The sequence below is a fragment of the Octopus bimaculoides genome, chromosome 9 (genome assembly GCF_046866305.1).
Source record: "Octopus bimaculoides isolate indiv1 chromosome 9, ASM4686630v1, whole genome shotgun sequence".
NCBI classification, from domain to species: domain Eukaryota; kingdom Metazoa; phylum Mollusca; class Cephalopoda; order Octopoda; family Octopodidae; genus Octopus; species Octopus bimaculoides.
Window position 1 is genome coordinate 84,191,824 of NC_142936.1, and position 7,500 is coordinate 84,199,323.

Here is a 7,500-nt window from a genome sequence, read left to right on the forward strand (position 1 = left end):
GGAACACCACTCACTATTCACATGTCACTGGAGGATGCCCCATTGGCTACTACCACCTGACTTCTATCCTTCAGAAAGTCATGCAGCCACTCCTAGTTTCCTGACTATGCCGAGATCACGCAGCTTGTGACATACCATTCTATGATTGACTTTATCGAAGACCTTTGCAAAGTCGAGATATATCACATCCACATTTGAGTGGTTGAGCAGCTGTTTCAGCACTCAATCATAATGTATTGTAAGAGCTGAGTCAGGCAAATTCTTCCTAGTAGGAAACCATATTGGGTATCAGTCAGCAAATCATTTTCCTCAAGGAAGGTGATTAATTTTCTTCTGACTATTCTTTCCACGACTTTGCTGATGTGCGAGGTCAGAGAGACAGGTCTGTAATTTTTGGCCTCTGCTATGTCCTTTATGAATAAGGTATATTTTACCCTCCTTCGGCTTGCTTGGAAGTTTACCGGTTGCAAGGAAGCTCTGAAAGAGTGAGTGCCGTGGTCTTGCTAGGACTCACTTGCATGCTTTTAGAAGGATTGCTGGGAATCATCAGGACCAGTAGCTGGAATATAAATATATATAGGACTATAAATATATGTCTACATATGCATTCATATCTATGTATTAAAATATAAATCTGTATACACATATATGTATACACAGATGTGTGTTTATGTGCGCACATGCACACACACACACCCAAAGCATAATAGTTTTCTGATTAACATAACATTTCCTTTAAAATTGTGGTAAACATAGTTTAAAATTAATTTCGTGCAAGAATTATGTAATTATATATTTAGTGTTGTGTATCTTAATGAAACAGCTGTTGAACTGTATGTGAAATTTAGGTTTTTCTACTTTTATTGCTTAATAAGTTGCTCTTAAAGATCAATTTAGCCAATTTTATTTATACTTAGATGTTGCCATTTTGAGCGTGGCCGTTGCCAGTACCGCCTGACTGGCTCCCGTAGGATTTTCGAGTGAGATCGTTGCCAGTGCCCCTGGACTGGCTTCTGCGGGTGGCACATAAAAGACACCATTTCGAGCATGGCCGTTTTCGTGCGGGTGACACGTAAAAGCACCCACTACACTCTCTGAGTGGTTGGCATTAGGAAGGGCATCCAGCTGTAGAAACTCTGCCAAATTAGATTGGAGCCTGGTGTTGCCATCCGGTTTCACCAGTCCTCAGTCAAATCGTCCAACCCATGCTAGCATGGAAAGCGGACGTTAAACGATGATGATGATGTTGGAGCTACATGTACTGACTGCCTTATTATAATGTGTTAGTGTTTAATGATCTGTTATTAATTAAACTTTTAATTACTGGGAATTCTTTGAATTCATCACCATCATCATTTAATGTCCATTGTCCATGCTGACAAAGGTTGGATGGTTTGACCAGGGCGGGCAAGCTGGAAGGCTGCACCTGACTCCGGTCTACACACACACACACTTATTTATATGTTTGTATGAGGTGGCTTTGTTTCAGTTCCCATCTGTCAGATCCACTCTCAAGGCTTTAGTAACCTGGAAGCTACAGTGGGAGACACCTACCCATGGTTAATGCACAGTGGGACTGAACCCAAAAGCATGTGGCCGAGAAGACTGTATAAAGTATACAAAGTTGTATGAAACAATGTCAGCCTCACCATGTGTGAGTGTATATATACATATATATGTGTGTGTGTGTGTGTGCGTGAATATATATGTATAAAAATGTATGTTTGAGTATATAAAAATATGTATATGTATTTATATATATATTGTACATATATATATATGCACACACAGTCATATAAAATCATAAACACACACACATATCTATATCTAAAATCATATCCTCAAATGTCATGTCAACTTTGGAAAAGTCTTGATTCTGGAGATAATCTCCCTTTCTCATATGGAGTCTGTCTTAGTTGCTATTTGGTGATTGTAGCAGGTCCTCCAGAGCTGCAGGTAATTAAAATAAATTCAGAATTTATATTGCATGCTATTGGATAAACATGCATTTGTCTATATACCAACTGGCTACTCGTGTGATATTTCTTTTAGCTCACTTTTGTTTAATTATGTTAATTACTTGGACTATAAATTGGTTCGATGTATTTTTGTATTTGCATAAGTCCCTTGGCTAGGAGATAAGTGGGAGATGATTTTAATAAATCAAGAATCTATGTCCTTTGATATTTGATATACCTGTTTTGTCTATCTTATACAAAGATAAACTGTTATATATAAATACACATGCACATTCATATATATATACATATATATATATATATATATATATATATATATAAACATACATACATACATTCACACACATAGCTATAAAGATTTTTGTGTATATATGTGCTTATCAATTTTATGTGTATGTGTGTGTGTTCATTTATGTTTATGATTGTATATAAATGCATCCATATATATGTAAATGTTTATATACACACATATAAACATTTTACATACACACACACACAAATACCACATATGCATGCTAATTATAAGAATAAACTTGAGTAGAATAATTCAGTTTTGGAACAGTGAAACTTGAAGCATATAGAGCTATAAATAATAAAATGTATATATGGGGTTAAAAAGCACTTTGGACTGAAGTTGAAGGCTTCCTGTAGGATTTGAACCCACATCTTCTATAAATATGGCACACATTCTGTCACTGGACCAAAGCATCCCATTTGACTTTCTTATTCTTACCAGTGAAAACTGTGTTGTGGATGTCATAAGAGTTTATGAAGTTTGAGAGAATGTAAAATAGTTGCTGATTTGGAATGGTGAAACTTGAAGCAGATAGACCTTATAAATGATAGGTGTGTAAATATTAAGTTGAAAACCCTTTGGGTAAAAAAAAAATCAAAGGGGCTGCCAATGGGATTTGAACTCACCATTTGTATAATGTTTACAATGAAGTTAAATGTAGAGTATAAGATATTGAAATTTATAGTCATTTCCATACATGCAATAAAGGTAGCCACTGCACTTGTAGGGTTAGTTAAGACACTGACTTGTATGTGCATGTATGTATGTATGTATATATATATATATATATATATATATATATATATATATATATATGTATGTATGTATGTTCATAAATATGAGTGTTATTTGTTAATTTCATAACTTGCGTACTTACAAAAATGGACATTTGTAGACTGGCACACAAGCTGAATAATCAATCGATATGTGTGTGTGACGCTAAAGAAAATACAACTAGAAATTGGAATATAACAATAACATTTCAACAACCAGCTATTCTGGTGCAAAAACACACATGCATATATATACATATATATATAGGAGTGGCTGTGTGGTAAGGAGCTTGCTTACCAACCACATGGTTCTGGGTTCAGTCCCACTGTGTGAAACATTGGGCGGTGTCTTCTACTATAGCCTCGGGCTGACCAAAGCCTTGTGAGTGGATTTGGTAGGCGGAAACTGAAAGAAGCCCGTCGCATATATGTATATATATATATATATGTATGTGTGTGTATATGTTTGTGTGTCTGTGTTTGTCCCCCCTGCATCGCTTGACAACCGATGCTCGTGTGTTTACATCCCCATAACTTTGCGGTTCGGCAAAAGAGACCGATAGAGTAAGTACTAGGCTTACAAAGAATAAGTCCCGGGGTCGATTTGCTCAACTAAAGGCGGTGCTCCAGCATGGCCGCAGTCAATTGACTGAAACAAGTAAAAGAGAGAATATATATATATACATATATATATATATATATATATATATATATATATATATATATATATATATATATATAAAGCATAAACGATATGTGGCTGAGTTTGGCTGAAGCTACATGCTAAAGGTGGTTTCAAAGCAGAGTAGTTGCCCAGAACTGGTATTTGGAATTAAAATTACTTTAACCTGATATTGTGTGTTTGTGTAAAATAATAACGAGGATGGGGTATTGAACTGTTGCAGGCAATAGTTTAAAAAAAGTTTGAGGAGCACTGCATATAATATATGGACATGCAGATGTTCAGGTGCAATAAAGACTGCAAACAAACAGGAAACAACTTCTATCTCATTCCAGGGTGAAAAACTAGAGGTAGTCGATAGCTTCCGCTATCTGGGCGACCAAGTTAGTAGTGGGGGTGGGTGCGCTGAAAGTGTAGCTGCTAGAATAAGAATAGCCTGGGCAAAGTTTAGAGAGCTCTTACCCCTGCTGGCGACAAAGGGACTCTCACTCAGAGTAAAAGGCAGACTGTATGACGCATGCGTACGAACAACCATGCTACATGGCAGTGAAACATGGGCTGTAACTGCTGAGGACATACGTAAGCTCGCAAGGAATGAAGCCAGTATGCTCCGTTGGATGTGTAATGTCAATGTGAATACCCGTCAGAGTGTAAGTATCTTGAGAGAAAAGCTGAACATTAGAAGCATCAGTTGTGGCGTGCAAGAGAGACGATTGCGCTGGTATGGACATGTGGTGAGAATGGAGGAGGATAGCTGCGTGAAAAAGTGCCACACCCTAACAGTTGAGGGAACCCGTGGAAGAGGTAGGCCCAGGAAGACCTGGGCTGAGGTGGTGAGGCAAGACCTTCGTACATTGGGCCTCACCGAGGCGATGACTACGGACCGAGACCTTTGGAAATGGGCTGTGCGTGAGAAGACCCGGCAAGCCAAGTAAGATCGTTGCCAGTGCCCCTGGACTGGTTCTTGTGCGGGTGGCACATGAGATGCACCATTTTGAGCGTGGCCGTTGCCAGTACCGCCTGACTGGCTCCTGTAGGATTTTCGAGTGAGATCGTTGCCAGTGCCCCTGGACTGGCTTGTGCGGGTGGCACATAAAAGACACCATTTCGAGCGTGGCCGTTTTCGTGCGGGTGACACGTAAAAGCACCCACTACACTCTCTGAGTGGTTGGCGTTAGGAAGGGCATCCAGCTGTAGAAACTCTGCCAAATCAGACTGGAGCCTGGTGTTGCCATCCGGTTTCACCAGTCCTCAGTCAAATCGTCCAACCCATGCTAGCATGGAAAGCGGACGTTAAACGATGATGATGATGATGATGATGTATCCAGGGTTGTTTTAACAGAATCATAGGAACCTGGGCTACATCCTAGTGTACCCATGTCTTAGGATGGCACTGTATGTGTCTGTGGCAAAAGCAACCGTAACAAAAGGGGTTGTGAATGAAAACTGTGCAGAAGCATCATATACTGGAATGGTACATAAATATATATTTTATAGATCTATAAATATATATGAAAATGTTTATATTGTATATGTATATATTACAATATATATATATATATATATAATTATAATGATGGCTATCTATAATAATTATTACCTATATGAATTTTTTCCATGCTGGTCACTTGATATGATCGTTATTCTAAATAATGGTCTTATCCTTTATATAATGGTCTTATCCTTTATATATATATATATATATATATATATATATATATATATATATATATATATATATATATACTACTACTACATATATATATATATATATATATATATATATATATATATATATTGTATGTACATAGGTTATATTTGTTGTTTGTGTGTGTGTGTGTGTATACATATATATATATATATATATATGTGTGTGTATATATATATATGTGTGTGTGTATATATATATATATATGTGTGTGTGTGTATATATATATATATATATGTATATATATATGTATTGTGCGTGTGTGTGTGTATATATATGTGTGTGTGTATATATATATATATATATATATATATAATACAAAGAATATATATACATGTATACACACATATATGTACATACTTACATCTACATGTGTATATACATGCATATCAGGGTACAGGACGTTAGAACAATAAACTACAGACAACGGAACGAACACATAGGAAAACGGAAAGCCCCTTGGAATATCCCTTCATCAGCTGTCTCTATTCTACCTAGACGTTTCTGTGTGTGTGTGTGTATATATATATGTGTGTGTGTGTATATATATATATGTATTGTGCGTGTGTGTGTGTATATATACAAATCTATCTATATATATCATACGTATTGTATATATATATGTATACATATCACTTGTGTTATACATATTTGTATATAATGCATATATATATAATATACCCATATCATATAACTACTCATGACTTGCATACAAATACATCTGTATATATGTGTAAGTATACGCATATATCTTATGTATATATGAATATATTACAGAAGTATGCACACACTATATTCTACAATATATATATAAATATGTATTATGTGTATGCATGTATGAATATGTTTTATATAGAATTTGTATATTATTATGCACATATACACTTAATATGATTTTTAAATATTTGTAAATATGCAGAGATGTTTATAGGAAAGAACATGTACACAGACGCTGTGTGTGTGTGTGTGCGTGTGTATGTGTGTGTGTACACTTTGGAGGAGGGAGCAGAATGTATTTTAAATGGATGCTTACATTACACAAGACAACTGCCCCATCGCTTATACTACTACTACTACTACTACTACTACCACTACTACTATTATTATTACCAAGCATACCTCATCACTGGCAGATTCTCCAGTACTACCATCACACTCATCAGACTTTTCCCAATGCTACCACTACTACTACATATTCTTTTACTCATTTCAGTCCATTTGACTGCGGCCATGCTGGAGCACCACCTTTAGTCGAACACATTGACCCCAGGACTTATTCTTTGTAAGCCTAGTACTAATTCTATCGATCTCTTTTGCCAAACCACTAAGTTACGAATGTGAACACACGACCAACGGTTGTCAAGCGATGGTGGGGGGATAAACACAGACACGCAAACATACTCACACACACACACACATACACATACACGACAGGCTTCTTTCAGTTTCCATTTACCAAATCCATTCACAAAGCTTTGGTTGGCCCAAGGCTATAGTAGAAGATACTTGCCCGAGGTGCCATGCAGTGGGACTGAACCCGGAACCATGTGGTTGGTAAGGAAGCTACTTACCACACTGCCACACCTATGCCTGTATTCTTTTACGTTTCTCAGTCATTAGACTAAGGCCATGCTGGGGCACCACGTTAGATTTTAGCCGAATGAATTGACCCCCCCCCTCCCAGTACTCATTTTAAACCTCTTATTCTGTCAGTTGCTTTTGCCTGAACTGCTAAGTTACTAGGGTATAAACATGTCAACAGTGGTTGACAAGCTGTAGTGATAATGGGCTTCTTTAAGTTTCTATCTGTCAAATCCATTTACAGGCTTTGGTTGGTCAGAGGCTGTAGTAGAAGGCACGCACCCAGAGTGCCATGCAGTAGGACTGAACTTCGAACCATGTGGTTGGGAAGCAAACTTCTTACCTCACAACCACAATATACACATGTCATCGTTGTCATCGTCATCATCATCATTTAAGGGTCCATTTTTCCCATGCTGGCACAGATTGAAGTTATTGACTATTATTGTGTGAGATGCATTTGTATGTGTGTGAAAGGAGAG

The 7,500-nt window shown here is 37.1% G+C and overlaps 1 protein-coding gene across 2 annotated transcripts in view; it reads left to right on the forward strand.

The window, feature by feature from the left end:
• Positions 1-7,500, forward strand: part of LOC106870678 (BMP and activin membrane-bound inhibitor homolog) — a 130,871-nt gene that overhangs the window by 4,245 nt on the left and 119,126 nt on the right. The gene's annotated exons all lie outside the window — the stretch shown is intronic.